Here is a 19,488-nt window from a genome sequence, read left to right on the forward strand (position 1 = left end):
TTTATGCACCACACCCAGTGCTCCATGCAATACATGCCCTCCTTAATAGCCACCATCAGGCTCACCCAACCCCCCACCATCCTCCCTTCCAAACCCTCAGATTGTCTTTATTATGCTAAGTGAAATAAATCAGTTAGAGAAAGATGAATACCATATGATCTCACTCATGTGGAATTTAAGAAACAAAAAGATGAACATATGGGAGGGAAAGGAAAAATGAAATCATATCAAACCAAATCAAATCATAAAATAATAAAAAAAGATAATAAAACTAAATAAAATAAAATAATAAAGCCAGGGAGGAAGGCAAGCCTTAAGGGACACTGAACTACAGGAAACAAACTAAGTGTTGCTGGAGGAGAGGTGGGAGTGTGATGGGGTAACTGGGTGATGGGCATTAAGGAGGGCACTGAATGTAATGAACACTGGGTGTTCTGTGCAACAGATGAATCACTAAATTCTAATTCTGAAGCTAATAATGCAGGATATGTTAACTAAATTGAATTTAAATAAAAATAAAATAAGAAATTAAGAAAAAAAAGATGTGTACCTCAAAAGACATTGTCCTTGGTTTCATAATCATCAAAACTTTTAATGTAAAGCCATCTCTCTTGCTTTGTGGATGATGGTTTCCAAAACCTTTATTCACATGTCTTTATTGACTAACCCGTTTGACACTTTAAGCTCTCTATGTCGCCTATTCTTAGGCTGTATTTATCACCACATACTCTGAGCAGATTAATACCTAATTTCCTTAATGGAACAATAACTTCCTCAATGATAGGGTCTGTTACTTTCAGTCAAGGAAATGGCCCACAAATGCTGATTTCATCAGCAAAAGAACCTGGAAAGATTCATGACATAATCAATTTGAACAACAGATACTGGGTTATAATAAAGCAGTAAACATTAAATATTGTGAATTTTTCTTGTGTATCCAAACCTGAAATAGCGATTCCAAGAATTTTCAAAACAAAGACATTTGTTGCACATTTGACAAAAGTGATGACTTCCATCACTCAAAGATAGTGGAATTCCTAAGAAAAATCCACAGGTACAATATTTCCCTTTACTATTTATATTTTGCCTCCATACCATCATTGTCATACAAGTAGTCTGAGTTTTCTGCAGGATATCTCCAATTTTTCATATCTGAAAGTTTACATGAGGTTATCTTTTAAGAACTTAACCAGGGTCAGTTTGTAAGCAAGTGATTCAAGTGCTGATTTTGCAAACAAAATATAAACAGCATTTACTTCTATAGTGTTTTGAAGTCATGCCATTAAAAATTCATCTGGGATGTCTAACATGAAAAAAAAAGAACAAGGAAGGCAATGAATTGCAATAAAAAAATTGGCAGAGTAATAAATAGGCATGACAGGTCAGACTTCAATTTATAAAAGTAGCTTTGCCAAAGGTGGTTTAAAAGGGTAGATTCTTGTCTCTGCATTACTTGTGGTGATGCATCTTTAAATTCTGGACTCTTGTAGCTGAGACAAAGAAATTATGCTTTTTTTTCAAGGGCAAATAATCAGGATTTATCCCCTGCATTTTCAAAATGGTTGAAGACATACCATGCATCTTCCATTGTTTTATAGAAACTATATCCCAAAGTAGGTGTACGAGTGCTTCCACAAACTTGATGTAGCTTTTATGAAGTTATCTTTATTTTCAGAATCCATGCATTCTATATTCAGAAATATTAAGCCGATAAAAATAAATAATTCTAATTCATATTCTGGACTTATTAAAAGAAAACCTGTTTTTATTTTTTTTTCCTATCCTAGTTAGTTATAATTACCTATTCCTAATCTTTGAGAAGAATCTTGGAGGCAACGTCTTCTCTTTTCTCTGCATCTGGTATTGCTCTAAAATCTACTCTTTTTGTTTTGTTTTTAATTTCCAGTCCTTTTGTGATTACGTTAACCTTGTTAGCTCTTTCCTGAAATACTATAGCATCTCCCTATGTGAGATACTACCTTCACTCTGTCCTAAGTTGAATGCTTATTTAAGTGTTATATTTTGTTTACAGACACAATAAAATGTCTTCACAACTTAATATGCTCCAGTGCCTTTTCAGAATACTATCCTACACCTTACATTATGCACAGCTGTTTCCTAAAATCAAGTGCATTCTTAGAATCTTTGACCTACACATCCAGAGTCCAGTCTCACTGAATTGTTGGTTTCCTCCTTATTCTAACCCCACTCGGTGGCCTTCTGCAAACATTACTCAGCTTTCTGACAGAGTTCAAAATACTGCATTAATTAATGTGCTTCCTTCAATAATTTCTAACAGGAATTTTCAAAAGAATCATTGTTTTTGTCCTGGAATTGTGATAAAGTGTTAGTACTGAGGATGAGTATTTCATTTGTCTTTCATTTTAAATAAAGTAAATGAAGAGCAGCTGGTGTAGTGTGTGTGTGTGTGTGTGTGTGTCTCTCTCTCTCTCCAAAGGTATATAGAAATTCAGCTTTAGGAACCAGTCTTCATCTTCAGTCCCACATTCAGAGAATAAGGAGAGTATATCTGGCTTTTGCAGGGTTACACTGGTCAATTATTCTCTCCTCATACCCTTTTCAGAGAGGTGTTGGTACTTCTCTTCCTCTGGCCAAAAGTAGGAGTCTAAGTAGAATCATTTGAAGACTGAAGAGTATCTGGGAAATACGAAGGCCATCATTTTATTCCTTAAATGGACTTTGTTCAGGAGACCTGTTGATGCATGCCGGTGCTTTTAGAACAGGAACAGAGTATCTGAAGAGAGATAGCTAGTGGGGATCATTGGATCTGAAAGGAGGCTAGTAAGATGTGGCTAGGTATGGTGCTTGCTCAGGAGTGAGCACTTTGCTTTTAGGAATTTTTCCCCACCTTACTGCCAAATCCACACCAAGTACAAAAATTACATCTGATAGGGTGGCTGAGTTGGTTAAGCATCTGCCTTCAGCTCAGGTCATGATCCTGGGGTCCTGGCATCTAGTCCCTCATCATTGGGCTCCCTGCTCATCAGGGAGTCTGCCTCTTCCTCCTCCTCTTCCCCCACCCCCTTCATGGTCTCTCTCACTCTCGCTTGCTCTCTCAACTAAATAAATGAAATCTTTTAAAAAATTACATCAGCTAGAGTACAGCAGTCACCTCCCAAGGGGAGAAATGCTATCTAACATTCAAGTATGATAACTGATGGCATCTTTTGTCATTTTTCTTATTTTCCCCCAAGAATGAAACAGGTAATCTTATTCCTGCTCTAGCTTGTACTAGGGAACAGAGAGTAATTCTGAATTGAGTGTAAAACTACAGCTCTGTACAGAATAGTTTTAGGAGCCCAGATGAGACTCATATTTAGGAATGGCTGAAAACATAAGGATACTGAGAAAGTATAGCTAAGTAGATCAAAGTGGGTCTGGGTGGGATATATTTAGGGATTTCTTTTGGAAAAGTAAAACCATTTCCTGTTTATAACCAGTGAGTTAATTATCTGTAAGCTGGTTACGTATTAGTTTACCCAGCAAATATTTACTGAGCAGTTACTATGTACTCAAAGCAGATACAACCCCAGAAACAAAGCATTGGACAAGACGGTCTTTCTGAACTTGCAGGCTGATATTATCTCATCTGAATTACTTCAACAGTTACGTCTCTTATTTTTTGACATTTCAAACCTTGTCTCTACGTAAATAGACAAGTGATATTTCTTACAAATTTCAATTAATTGCCCTTAGTCATTTCAAAGATGTTCTCAATCCACTGTGGCACTAATTTGTAATGTCTAATTCTAAGACTGTAGAAATGAAGCTGGACTCAGAGTCAGTTCTGGCATCCTTGAACTGTGTGACCTTGGACAATTAATTGATTTGAACTCCTCCCTCCTAAAAGAAAATAATCTTAGCCTCCAAGGTTCTTGTATAGCAACTATATACACATACAAAATATTAAATACTTACAATATAAAACACCTGATGTACAGTACCTATTCATTGATGACTAATTGCTTTCCATGTATCTTTCATTTATCTCCTGTGCCCAAATCACTAAATACCTTAAAAATAAAATTTTGGTATATTCTAATAGAAACTATTTTCTCCACAGTGTCCCTGTATCTCACTTTCATCAGTTTACTTCCTTTCCAGAATCCCCTTTATTTCTTCCCTTCAGCACTTTTTGTCCTGGTTTACCTTATTCTGGGTTTAAGCTTTCCAGCCACTACCCTTAGATATTCTTACAATCCTTAAGTCTTTCTCCTCCAATATGTGATTCTTAATTTATCTTATACACTTCTCATTTTAATATCCAAGCTTATCAGAGACATTTTCAGATGATAGGGTTAGGTTTGTTTGTCCCTTCTTTGTTCTATCTTTTAAGTATTTACATTTCTGTAGTCATATTAACAACCTCAGCACTCACCATCTTCTTGGAGTTGCATTCCTATGTAAAGTCTGATTAGAGTCTATGTGTATCTTGTTAGATTTTAGAAGTCTATTACTCTAAAGCCTAGATATTTTCCTGAATTATATTGAGTTAAAAAATACTATCAACTGTGATAAGAAAAGGTTACTTTTTGCAAAGTTTGAATATTGTTAAATTGTTCTTTCTAGTCACTAAGAATTAAGCCCTTTTCTCCATTTAATTTAATTCTCCAAAGAATTGTCACTCATGGCAGAGTAAAGAATTCTTTACTAGATTTTCTGCTTTGAGTAGAAGGAGACTTCTGGTTCAGAGAATTATTCAGGCCTCCTTATCTTGCCCTTGTACTCCTTCAGAGCAGCTAGTTATATTCTGTCATGCTTTGTGTATTGGCCAGGATTCTCCAGAGAAACAGGAAATACTTGTAACAGTGGGGTGGGGGGGGGGGGGGAGTGGTGGATACTGATGATTACACAATCATTATGTAGGCATCAATATTTTCTTCTAATATATAAGGGTGATTCAAACAAAAGATTTAGTATTAGTAATGAAGAAGCATGTCATTAGTATTGACTTTTACTAGGCAATCTATCACAGCTTAAATCTTGGTTATATGTAATTTAAATAAAAAAAAATAAGGTTTGAACTTTTTTTTTTTTTTTTAAGATTTTACTTATTTATTTGACACACAGAGAGAGAGAGAGATCACAAGTAGGCAGAGGCAGGCAGAGAGAGAAGGGGAAGCAGGCTCTGTGCCGAGCAGAGAGCCCTATGCAGGGCTCAATCCCAGGACCCTGAGATCATGACCCGAGCCAAAGGCAGAGGCCTAACCCACCGAGCCACTCAGGTGGTTTTGAACTTTTATGATAGAGTAAGGATTTGGATAGGAGTCCAGGGAGGTTACTTTTTTTGGATAGCTGGTCTGTTATCAACTCTAAGTTGTAATTTGAGCAGAACACTTCTCTCTGCAAATGAGTTTATTATCAGGTAGGGAACCCAGGTGATCTTAGCTTCTTTCAGTAAAAGATATTCCATTATTTGGCTCAAACAATATTTTCTAATCTTTCTCCACTTTATTGTAATTTTTAATTCAATTCCATCCTTGCCTGAAAGATTCCCATTAGTACCAATTAAAACAGAAAAAGAAACAAAACAAAACAAAATTTCCTCATTATCTTCCTTTAGTTACTTGAAAAAGGAGTATTGTCACCTTCCCAAACTTCACAAATCACTGGATTCTCCTCAGAAACAAGGGACAGATAATGTAAAATTTATCGGATTTAAAAACCAAACTAATTTTAAGAAATATTTTTGCATATTATAAATTATTAAAAATAGCATGATTATTACATATATACGTATTAGAAAAACAAGACATAATCTTGTTCTTTAAAAAAACAAAAGTCCTTATGATAGTATTAAGCAGCCAAATAGTGAGTTTCTTTACATATATTCTTCTTTTTAAATAATGGCTTCTAAGTTTGCTAAAATTCAGTTTTCCTAAAAAGGCAGTCATAGAAAATGCTGTTATCATTTTCACAGTCTATTATTCTGAAAAATGTCCGTATATTATTAGCAATTGCATGTGAAATCCTTCAATTTCATTTTTCTTTGAGCGCAGCTGGAGCATTAGAGGATTCTTAAAAACTTTCTTTGCATTCTCCTTAGTAGTTGAAGTTATTCAAAATAACTTTTCTAAGAACTGTGGTAAAAATCTTTGTTCCATTCATTTTAGCCTTTTAGGTGGGACTGAATCAGCCAGACAGTGGATTAACTATCAATGGGGTTTCTGTATTTCTAGAAATAATTGAGATGTGTTTCAGCTCAGGTTTTTAGAAACATAAACAATATCCATTATGATATTATTTTTCTTTCTTAATATCACTCAAAGTCACCTTTCCCTTACAGTAAAGACTCTAAGAGTATCTGGTTCAATTCTTTGTTTGTTTGCTTGTTTCTTTTTAAGTTGGTAAAATGCACATCTCCACAGGTAAATAACCATTCTCCAGGTTACAGAGTGAATTTCCTTTTTAGTCATGACTCTGACTCCAGTGAAGATACTCAGATGTTTTTCTTGGGAATCTGATCCTCATCTTCAAAAGCTTTTACATTCATTAGTGTTAACTGGACTTACTGCCATAAAGTAGACTCAGACAATTCAGAACACTTTCAAAAAAGTGTAATAGCAATAAGATATTTTCTTATGAAACCTTAATTCACTTGTGAATTAAACACGTAGGACCCTCCCTTCCCCCTTTCACCCTGTTCTGGCCAATTGAAACTATCCTGGACCTATAATACAGAAGTTGGACATCTGTCGTCTCTTGAAAGAAATGTCTTTATGCTCACAAAGTTAGAATTCTCTCTCAGACTCCTCTTGGATGTCAAGAGCAGTTCCTATTTGAATTCCTCACAAATGCAATGGGCATAAGAGGATATGTTCATAAATACTTTATTGTTTTTAGCTGTACCTTAAATAATAAATAAGTTTGGTTTGCTGAATTTTGGTTTCTAAGTATGAGTTCTGTTTTTACCCATTATAAAACAGCTTTAAAATGATTATTTTTTCCCTCCTAGTATCCATCCTGAATTATGAGTTAAGAGTGTTTAGTTTGGGGCACCTGGATGGCTCAATTGGTTAAGCATCTGACTCTTGGTTTTGGCTCAGGTCATGATCTTGGGGTTGTGGGGTCCAGCCCTGCCTCTGGCTCCCTGCTCAACCTGGAGTCTGCTTGAGAGATTTGCTCTCTCCCCGACTCCCTCTCCCTCCCTGTTTGTTCCCCCACCAACTTGTGCTCAGTCTCCCCCCACCAAAAAAGTGTCCAGTTTGTACTGATAAAATGAGAACAAATCCATTTAAATCAAATCTCTATTTTAGGCCAATGACAGGTTCTAGAAAGGGCCGTTTGCAGCTTTTCCACAACTGATCCCTATATTCGGTCATAGGAACAAGTTTACATAACTTAGGAGGAATTCCATTTCTATGCATATAGTTAATTATATAAGGTAATATAGTAGATACTGATTTTGGAAGCTTGAAAGATTCTGTCCTAGTTTCAGATCTTGAACTTTCTCTTAGGCTGTAGGACAGTTAATATTTGTATTCTCCTATGTGCTCATCAATAAAATGATGCTAAGCACATTGATTTTACTTGCTGTATAGGGACTTTGGGAGTAAAGTTGTATATAGTTGAATGAGTATTTGATCAGTAAGAGTTAATTATAATCAGTTTTCCCCACTAGTATTTGTGATAAAGAGTGAAGTATCACTAAAACTTTGTGCTGTTATATGTCAAATGAATAAATTATGATGTAACTCAACCTGGTTTTTGTGAAGACAAAAAATAAAAAAATTTAAAATTCCTGGTTTTATGAATACAAAAAATTAAAAAAATTTAAAATTCCTGGTTTTTATGAAGACAAAGAAAAATTAAAATTCCTGTGTCAGTAATCAGTACCTGATATATATGTATGTGCATGTCTTTCTGTATTTGTATATATGTATGCCTGTGTGTGCATATAACTACATTATAAATATGCATAATATGTGTGTATTATATGTATTTATATGTATGAATAACAACACATGAATGTAAACATATATAAACATCCAAACATATACAGGAATGCTAGGTAAATTATAAAAGAATGCTAGAGCCTTTGGAGATTATAAAAGACCTCTTTGAAATGGTAAGAAAATTTGATAAAATTATTTGAGCAACATTATTATTTAAAGAGAAAAACAGCTTAAAAGTAAGACTTTATAGACAACATTCAGAAAGATAAAAAAGAAAGTCTGGATTGAATATCCTAGATAAGGAGTTATATCAGAAGCTATGTTTAAGGGAGAAGAAATTCATTATTTTATCAATATTAAAAGATTTTAGAAGATGTAAAGGAATGTCAGTCTCATTTATTCAGTTAATGAGTACAGTTTCGCCAATTATTCAGACTGGAAATAAGATTGACTTTGTGGCTTCTACAAAGCAAATGGTTCAAAGCAGAGTTTATGGAAGATTTGTTTCCCTGAGAAATGTATTTTGTTGTGATAGTGGTGGTGGTATTATTCAAGTTTCTTAAAATTCTTTAAGCATATGTTGCTTAAATCATAAAATCCTTAATTATAATTTATTTCCCAATGTTTTATTGAGAAAAACATAGTTTAAGATAGAATGAAAAAACATCTTTTGTACTGTTGCACCTAGTAGCAGAAGCTCAAGAATTGCAAGGATTGGTGGTGTTTATTGGTGAAAAGATAGATTTCTGTCTGGCTGGTACAGCTCTGTAACCAAATTCGCCTAGCTTAAGGATGCCCTTGTTTTTATTTAATAGATTGACTTTAGTTATTAAAAAATAAAGTTGCAGTATTTTTCAATTCATGAAGATTATTTCCTCTAATATGTGAAGGGAAAGAAATGTTACTAAATGTAATTTCAAATTTAATCACACATGGTATCTTTGTGGTAAGAAAAATAGATCAAAAAGCCTTTCTGTTGCTCTCCTCTAGCTTCTGCTTAAAGAATATTTGGGGACTTTAAGACTTTTCAGTCCTTTCCACATTATTATGCCTTAATTAATTACATTTTAAATCTCTGTAGTTTGGGCCAAAAGTCCACAATATACTTTAAACCTACCAAAAAATTTAGACTTTCTGATTTCCAAAGGTGACTGATGCAGCTTATAGATTGTTTAAATATTTAGTTTTCTCATACAAGTTTAATAAATGTCTCATGCTGAAGCTCTCACCCACCCTGATGCCACCCCAGATCTCCCCTCCCAGGAAATGCTCCATAATCCACCAACCAAGGCCGTAAAGACTAATCTAACAGGACTCTGCTTCAGTACTATATACAGCTTCAGGTCTGCTGTGCATGTTTATTCCTCACATATTGTTAGATGTTGTAAATTAATCCTACTGTTTGGGGGGTTTGATTTACATCTATAGTGAAATGATTATCAATGATAATCAAAAATGATTATCAACTTTAGTTAACATCCAGCCATCTCATGAGAGAAAATAAAATTATTCTTATGTTGAGAGTTCTTAGAATCTACTCTCTAAACAACTTATCTGCATATCATACAGTGGTATTAACTATAGTCATCATGTTTTACATTATTTATCTTATAACTGGGAGTTTGTACCTTTTAACTACCTTCCTCTAATTCCCATCCTATACCTCTGGTAGCCACAAATCCAATCTCTTTATCTGTAAGTTTAGTGGGGTTTTATTGGTTTTAGATTCCACATTTTAGTGAGATTATACAGTATTTGTCTTTGTCCGACTTATTTCACTTAGCCTAATGCCTTCAGGGTCTATCCATGTTGTTATAAATGGTAGAATTTCTTTGTTTTTATGACTGAGTAATATTCCCCTTGCATATATATATACCATAATCTCTTTATCCATTTAACCATCCATTGGCACTTAGGTTGTTTTCATGTCTTGGCTCTTGTAAATAATGCTGCTGCGAACATAGGAGATACCTTTTTGAGTTAGTGTTTTCATTTCCTTTATATAGGCATACCTCATAACATTTCACTTCATTGCACTCCAGGTAATGTGTTTTTTACAAGTTGAAGTTTTGTAGCAATCCTGGGTCTAACGAGTCTAACAGTGCCAATGAGAAAATAGCATTTGCTGACTCCAGGTCTCTGTGTCACCTTTTGGTAGTTCTTGTAATATTTCAATCTTTTTTCATTAACATTGTATTTGTTATAGTGATCTGTGATTAGTAATTACAAATCACTGGAAGCTCAGATGATGGTTAACATTTTTTAGCATTAAAACATTTTAAAATTAGGATATGTACTTTTTCTTTTAGACATAATGCTGTTGCTTACTGACTAGACTACAGAATGGTGTAAACATAACATATGCACTGAAAACCAAAAAATTCATTTGACTTGCTTTACTGCGATATTCACTTTATTATAGTTGTCTGGAACCAAACATGCAATATCTCCAAGGCATGCCTGTATTTTCTGAAGTGGAGTTTTTGGACGATAGTATTTTTTGAAGTTACGGAGTTTTAGGTTGTTTCAACACATGAAAACAACCCAAGTGCCAATGGATGCTTAAATGGATAAAGAGATTATGGTATATATATGCAAAAATAGTTCTATTTTTAATTTTTTGAAGAAACTCCATACAGTTTTCCATTGTAGTTGTACCAATCCACAACCCCACCAACAGTGGTTCTCCTTTCTTCACTTTTGTTACCTCTTTTTTTTTTGTAAATGTCATTCTTAATTACCTCTAACCTACAATGCTTCCTCAAATATACTTCAAATATTTCCAGAAGGAAAAAAGAGTGAAAAAAATGAAATTATGCTACTAGCAATAGTGAGAGTTGTTCTGTTCCACTTATGTCTAGGAAATGTGTTCAACATGACTTGGGGATGTTCTAGTAGACAAACCACTGAAGGGAGGAAGAAGAAGGGAAGGAGGTAGAGGAGGCAGAGCAGACATACATAGGCATGTGGATTATAATAGATTTTTGAGCCTTTCTAGCAATTCATTTTGAGTTGGAGAAATATTCTTTTATAAACCTGTGTGATGAGTATCTCAAATCTCTTCCCATTATTTCCCAAATTATTACTACTTTTTTGTCAGTTGGCCCTGGAATTATGAATATTTATCATATATTTTCAAAATACCCATGAAGATGTAGGAAATATTATTAGAAAGTTAATGAGAAACTGTAACTTTAAATAGCATTTATTTTATATTTTTACAGAGGAAAGGAAACAATGAAATGCACTCATTGTTCCAGTCAAGTTGAAAAATTTTACTCTAACAGAGTGGTATTATATCAGGCAGAGGGCGAAGTTACCTCAGAAAATAATTCATTTTTGAGCATAGAAATGAAAACTATAAAGCACAGGACTTTTGGAAATTCATTAATTCAGATTTCATGACAACAGGACTAAAATATACCCTTGCAGTATTTATGTATGAGAGGATTGCTATGTGGATTTTGAGCATAAACAGCTTTGATGGACTGTGTCAAGGATAATAAATTGGGAGTTAAACTCCTGAAGAGAACAAATGACTTCCATTTGGAGAATTATAGACTTATAAAATGCTATACTACTGAAATAACACCCAGTCCATGTTTCAAATTTTATAAATAAATAAAATGAATAAAGCCAAGAGAGGAGAACTAACTTACTCATAGTCCAACATGCAGTAAATTACTTTAATGGTACATATTTACTTAACTTGTGTCATTTTGAGTTTTAGAAACTTGACTCAGACATGTATTAGTTGTGTCATTTGGGGTATATGTTTCAGGTACTTGACAAATCAGAGAAAACTTTCTTGATTGGATTACTTCAGATCTTAGTAAGAATCATTCCTAATTTAAAATTTAGCTATTATAATAACTTTAAGCATATAGTATGTGAGATATGTACATATATGTGTATATTTCTATATATCTGATCATATTTAGAATTCTAAAATACAGGTTCTGGACTGAAAAGTTTCCATTCATGTCCAGTGTTAAAAAGGGGTGCTGTGATTGCTTATAGGATCTTTCTCTGGCATGATGGTAGGCAGAGAAGACAAGGATTCATAATTCTGTACTTTCTATGAGATGGCTTTGGTTGGAAAGTATAGCTAGTGTTTAGTAACAGTTTTCAGAAGACACCTAAAAAGAGTTTCCTAAAATGGAGATCAGCAACTGTTGCATGCTTTAGTTTTTGCTTTAATATGTAATTTGTTTTTTGAGAAAAAACAGCAATTGGTTGAGACTTATTTGAGTAAGGTACTAAGCAGTCACAGAGTGTTATATTTATCTTCTTTTCCTATGAGAGAGGGAGAAAAAATAAATATGTGGTTGGTTTAGGTGAGAGAAGCCAAGCCTGTGTGAGGAAATTAATAGAAGCATCTCTTAGGGGAGAAAAGTGTCACTTAACCATTTTTAACTTCAGTTTTCTCATTTGTAAACATGAAGATAAGAAAATCCAGATTTAAGGCCGTTTAATATAGCAAAGTTTGTATTGGTCTTAATGATTGAAAAAATTAGTAGAGCACAATAAATGCTTAATAAGTAATGAATAGTGCTATTAATTCCTAATGACATATCCGTTAATTAATTGATGTTTTTATTTTACAGCCCACTAAGTTATTGTATATATTTGTTAAGGTAATAAGCCTGTGCCATGTAATATATATTACATAATTAAATTTACATACTCATTTAAAATATCTAATCTTCCCGTACCTATTTCTCCTAATTTATCCCTGATTAGGCAGTTAATGTTGTGGTTAGAAGTGTAAGTTCTAATGTTAGACTGCTTGTAGTAAATTCTGCTCCATCACTATAATTTTAGAACCTAACCTCTCTATGCCACAAACTCCTCATCTGTAAACACTTTAAAAAGTAGCACTTATCTCAAATACTTTGAGGAACTGCTTTGACAATTAGTCAAACATTAACGTATTTAGAGTAAGATCTGTTCTGCAGTATGTAGTTAATGTATCTAGCTATTCACTACCTTTCTTTACAATAATTATTTTCATCAGCAGAGAAGAGAAAGGAAAGTCTTTAATGTCAGAAACAGAGTTGGAATTTGAGTTAAGATCAATTGTACATGCAGAGAGAAATTTGACATAATGGCAATGCCGTGGGCACATGACATGGATCCTCAGTTCTAGGACGAGTTCTTGTTTGTACATTTCGGATACGGATTGGGATCGATGTAGAGATTGTTTATATATAAATTTAACCTAAAAGTTTCCTCATTTTTGTAACAGTTTAGGTATGTAGAAAAGATGTTGACTATTCTTATTAAGCCATGTTTAGTATTTATGTCTCCTTTTATTCCTTATATTTACTTACTTATATCCTGTCTTGTTCCAAAAACACACTTAAGCTGACTTGCAAGGATCTATAAACTATATTACAATAAATTGAATGCATATTAAAAAAACAGAAGAAAGTCAATATCTAAAGTCATAAATTGTAGCCATGAGGGAAGATGATGTGAAAAAAAAAAATCACATCCTATCTGATTCCTGGAGACACACTACACTTTGGACCTTAAATCATAAGAATTTCAGTCAAAAAAGAAAACTGAATCATTGAAGATTCAGATATCCTTAATAGGAAATCATGCCCATATCTCAGAAGAAGCACAAATGTTCTTGACCTGAAGGCCATATTTTGTAAGGTGAGATTTTTTCAGTGGTTTATATTTTATTACAAAAATATGGGATATATTCTTTAATTAGGCTTTCAGATTTTTTTTCTGAAAATAAAAATAAATTTCTTTTTTTCTTTATTTTGAATTTAAATTCCAATTAGTTATCATAGAGTGTAATATTAGTTTCAGGTATACAGCATAGTGATTCAACATTTCTGTACAATACCCAGTGCTTGTCACAAGGGCTCTACTTAATCCCCATCACCTGTTTCACCCATCCTTCCACCCACCTCCCCTCTGGTAACCATCAGTTTGTTCTCTGTAGTTTTAAGAGTCCTTTTCTTGGTTTGCCCCTCTCTCTCTTTTCCTCTTTGCTCCTTTGTTTGTTCACATAAGAGTGAAATCATATGGTATATGTATTTTTCTGATTGGCTTCTTTTGATTAGCATAATACTCTCTAGCTCCATCCATGATGTTATGAATGGCAAGATTTCATTCTTTTTGATGGCTGAGTAATATTTATGTTGTATATATACCACTTCTTCTTTATCCGTTCATTCATCAGAAGATGGACACTTAGGCAGTTTCCATAATTTGGCTATTGTAGATAATGCTGCTATAAACATCGGGTGTGTATATACCTTTGAATTAGTATTTTAGTATTTTTGGGGAAATACCTAGTAGGGCAATTGCTGGATCAAAAGATAGTTCTATTTTTAATTTTTTGAGGAATTTCCATACTGTTTTCCATAGTGGATGCACCAATTTATATTCCCACCAAAGGTGCAAGAGAGTTCCCCTTTCTCTACATCCTTGCCAATACCTGTTGTTCTTTGTGTTTTTAAATTTTAGCCATTCTGACAGGTGTGAAGTAATATTATAGTTTTGAATTGCATTTCCCTGATGATGAGTGATGTTGAGCAGCTTTTCATGTATCTGTTAATCATTCATATGTCTTCTTTGGAGAAATATCTGTTCATGTCTTCTGCCCATTTTTAATTGGATTATTTGGTTTTTGGCTGTTGTATAAGTTCTTTATATATTTTGGACACTATCTCTTTATCAGAAATGTCATTTCAAGTGTCTTTTCTCATTCTGTAGGTTACCTTTTAGTTTTGTTGATTGTTCTTTTGCTGTGCAGAAGTTTTTTTTTTTAATTTTTTTTTTTTATTTTAAAGACTATTTTAAAGTCCTAGTAGTTTATATTTGCTTTTGTTTTATTCGCCTCAGTGTTTGGAATGAAGTGAGACAGAGGCAGGGCTCAGTCTCAGCAGCCTGAGATCACAACCTGAGCCAAAATCAAGAGTTGAATGCCCAACTGACTGAATTACTTGGGTACTCCTAATATCTATCTATTCTAACTTACTAATATCCTATGCCATTTTTTGGATTTGTTGAACTTATCCAAGACCAGATGAATCTGGATTTTCTGAAAGTTCCCATGTGTCCTTACCATTAGTAAATCGCTTCAGTGTGATTTTTATTGCATATGGGGAGAAGCTTACTATTTAAGTGTACCAAAATTGATGATGAGTGGATAATACATGATTAGAGGTGGTGATATTAGCAAGGTGGCGGAGTAGGAAGCCCTAACTCTTGTTCCTCAATAAAATCACTGATGTGACAATGATTTTGGTAGCAAAATACCTTGAAAGGAAATGCAGAACACAGAGTAAAAAGTCATTATAATCCAGAGGAGCACAAACTGAGAGCAGTCACATTTACATCTTACCCACGTAAGAGGAGCAGTTTTCTCAGGTCAGTCTCTCCCTCAAACCAGTTTAGTTGAATACCAAGATTACCTCAGCCCATGATTTCGCCCATTGTGGGGAATGTGATATTGGATTGTGCATTTGGCATCTCAAGGCATAATCCATTGGACTTGTTTCTGTCTCACTTCATTCCAAACAGTGAACAATCTACAGAGCCCAATCCCCTGCAGCAGTAGGGAACAAAGGAAAGAAGAGGACATCCCCTTAATGTAAGTTCTAATCTATGAGATTGGGGAAAGGTACATAAGTGAGGCTTTTTTCCTCCACAAGAGAAAATGAAGTGAAGGGAGTCTTATCCCCAAAATTTCAGAGCACCCTCCATGAAGCCAGTTTCTGCTTTGCCTTATACTGAGTATGGAGCTGGGCCCTTGGAACAGCTAAGAATAAAAGGGAGGGCATCTTACAACTGGTGCTGATATGCAAGACTGAAGAGGCACAGAACAAAAATCTCTATCTTCAAATGCATAGACAGCAAAGCAAACATACAAGGAGCATGAAGAATCTAGAAAACAGGACCCCACCAAAGGGGGAAAAAATATCCAGTAACCAACTTGAAAAAATTGGAGATTTGTGAATTGCCTGACAAGAATTCAGAATAATCATCTTAAAGAACCACACTGAGTTCCCAAGGATACACACTGGGGCAAGAATAATCACTTCAATATATTGTGTTTACAGACTAGGTATAACATGCAGAAGAATGAAACTGCCCTATCTCACATCATAAATAAAAACTCATAATGGATTAAAGATTTAAATGTAATATTTGAAACTGTTAAATCACTAGAATAAAATATAGGGGAAAAGCTTCTCAACATCATTTTTGGCAATGATTTTTTAAAAATATGATCTAAAAACACAGGCAGCAAAAGCAAAAAATAGGCAAATGGGACTACATCAAACAGAAAGACTTATGCATAACAAGGAAACAACAGAGTGAAGAGACAATGTATGGCATGAAAGAACATATTTATAAAGCATACATCTGATAAGGAGTTAAAACCTAAAATATACAATGACTGAAACAGCTCAGTAGCAGGAAAATAACCTGATTAAAAATGATCAAGGACTTGAGCAGACACTTTAAAAAAAAGGTGTATAGTTGGTCAACAGATATATGTGAAAGTGATCAACATTACTAATCTCAAGAGAAATATAAATCAACACCACAATGAGATATCACCTTAATCCTGTTACAATAGCTAGTATAAAAAACAAAAGCAAAAACAACAAAGCTAACAAGTTTAGCTTTGAGGATGTGGAGGAAGGGGAATCTTATAAATTGCTACAGTATGGAGAGTCCTTTAAAAAGTTAAAAGCAGAACTATCATATGATTCGGCAGTCTTACTTCTGGTTATATATTAAAAAGAAATGATCTTGAAGAGATAATTGTGCTCCTATATTCACTATAGCATTATTCACAAAAGTTAAGATATTAAAAAAAAACCCCAAGATATAAGACGCATATGCCTATCAGTGAGTGAATAGATAAATGTGATATATGTGTATGCATATATACACATGCATATATGCTGGAATATTTCTCAAACTTAAAAAAGAAAGAAATCCTGCACTTTGCAAGCATATGGATGAACCTGAAAGTACGCTAAGTAAAATAAGGCAGACAGAGAAAGACATTACAGTAATCCCTCCTTATCTGCAAGCGATTCCTTATAAGACCTCCAGTGGATGCCTGAAACCATGGGTAGTATACCAAACACTATACATACTACACTTTTTCCTCAGCATAGTATATATACTATATATAGTATAAGCATAGTATACTAAGCATAGTATTCTAAGATAAAGCTTAATTTCTAAATTAGGCTTAGTAAGAGATTAGCAACAGTAAATAGAATGATTATAATAGCAGAGTGTAATAAAAGTTATGTGAGTGTGATTTCTCTCAAAATAATCTTTCTGAACTGTACTCACTCTTCTTGTGATGATGTGAGAGGATAAGATGCTTATTTGTTGGGGCAAAGTGAAGTGAATGACATAGGCAATGTGAAATAATGGTAGGTTATTACTGACCTTCTGGGGTTGTGTCAGAAGGAGGATATCTGCTTCTGGATCACAGTTGGCCACAGGTAACTGAAACTATGGAAAGCAAAACCGTGGACAGTGAATACTACTGTACTGCAAGATATGTGATAATAGTGTATACTTGAAATTTGTAAAGAGTAGATCTGAAGGATTTTCACCAAAAAAAAAAAAAAAATCAGGTGATGGATATATTAATTAGCTTGATTGTGGTCATCATTTAACAGTGTGTACATGTATCAAAACAGTACATTGTATGCCTTAGATGTATACAATTTTCATTTGTTAATTACATCTCAATAAAGCTGGAAAAAATAAAGTTCAGTCCATTGGAAAAAAAGAAATACATGGTTGGGTAGATTATGTTAATAAAATTGTCCCATCCTTCCTTTCCCAAAATAAACTCCGTTGATATCTAACATGATTTTTAAATGTAGTGTTAGATTTTATTTTTATGGAAAGTTTTTTTAAGCGTGAATATGTCACATCCTCTTTCAAGCTCTACTAGGAATTAGTAATTTTGGTTTGGGAATATGAATTAGACATATAGGCTGATTTCTTTCCTTCACCAAAGGAAAAGAAATTAGAACCAAGGACAATTGCTTCATACTGAGCATAATAGGCTTTTTCTTTTGAGTTTTCCTCTTTATCATTGATTCTCAAGTTCTTTTTATTGTATTCATAGAATAGACAATGTTTCAATTCTCTGCTGTGTTGATAGCAAGAGAAATCCAACCCATAGTCATCTGTCATTATTCTCCTGGTATTTACTTTACTGCATCTCGAAAGCCTTGCATCTGACACTGAATAGGCTGTGTTATACTCGTACACACAGACACAAGCGTGCGTGCGCACACGCACCACATTTCCAAGGAAGCCATTGTACCCATTACTGGCATATGTTGGAAAAATTCCACTGATTTGCTTTATTCAAAATGTCTGAATTCAAGAAAATTACCAAAACTTTTATTATAAAATTCTCCAATACCTTTAATTTTCACATCATAAGCACATATGGAAACTGCAAAGGAGACTTCCATAAGCTTTAATAGCCAAATGGCCACAGGCACAGCCTTCTTCCATGATCTTGCTTCTATCAAGATTCAGAAACATGGTATCCTCTTAGTAAACATTTGGCATTTGTTCTACTGCTCTAGGCAAGTTTGCAGTGCTTTGCATATAAATCATCACATTATTCCCTGCGTGCTCCTGGTGAAGTAGATAGAAATTATCTACACTATTTAACAAAAAGGTCACATATCTTTGTGTATGTCAGAAACTTATGAGGAACAAAAAGTGAACATCTTATTGTAAAGTTAGGTAGAAATAATCATACAACTTCATAAACTTTTGTTTTTTCTGTAGCAATTAAGAAGTAAAAATTAAGAGAGAAGAATAATGCATTTAAATTTATATGTCACAGCAGGTAATATAGGTTTTTCATTTTACTAAATAACCAGATACATTTTCTGCATACTAGAAAAAGTAGTAAAATATCTGTACAGAACACATAAACGGAGAAATACTTTAATTTGCACATAGACACACACACACACACACACACACACACATATATAGTTTTTTTTTTTTTTTTTTAAATCAAGTAGCCAGATCATTACTGCAGGTTCAAGGAACCATTCAAAGCTATGTGATTAAAACAGTTCATTAAAGAAATATTTATTAAACAATTACTTGTTTTTTTTCCACTGCTGTTGACTCTGAAAGTACGTTGTTGCTTACACCTTCTAAGTGTTCTCATTCCCATTGGTGAGAATGCTAACGTTTACTTCTCCTAAGAACTGCTTTCTAAATTGGTAAATGAATGATCAGCAGAAGTTACAGTTTATCTGTTTGCTTATGTTTTCAGGCAAGGGTTGGTGATATGAATGTAAATTGGACATGGTGGAACTGAGGTACCTGTGCAGTATCCCAAGTGGTGTCTCCACTAGACAGTTGAATGTGTTTGTCTTTGGTATCAATCTTAACAAAGTAAAGAAGGGTCAGTTTTAAAGCCAGCAACTTGTGGGGCGCCTGGGTGGCTCAGTGGGTTAAAGCCTCTGCCTTCGGCTCAGGTCATGATCCCAGGGTCCTGGGATCGAGCCCCGCATCGGGCTCTCTG

Source organism: Enhydra lutris, unplaced genomic scaffold (genome assembly GCF_002288905.1).
Source record: "Enhydra lutris kenyoni isolate GAN:26980312 unplaced genomic scaffold, ASM228890v2 scaffoldscaffold18, whole genome shotgun sequence".
Taxonomy (NCBI): Eukaryota; Metazoa; Chordata; class Mammalia; order Carnivora; family Mustelidae; genus Enhydra; species Enhydra lutris.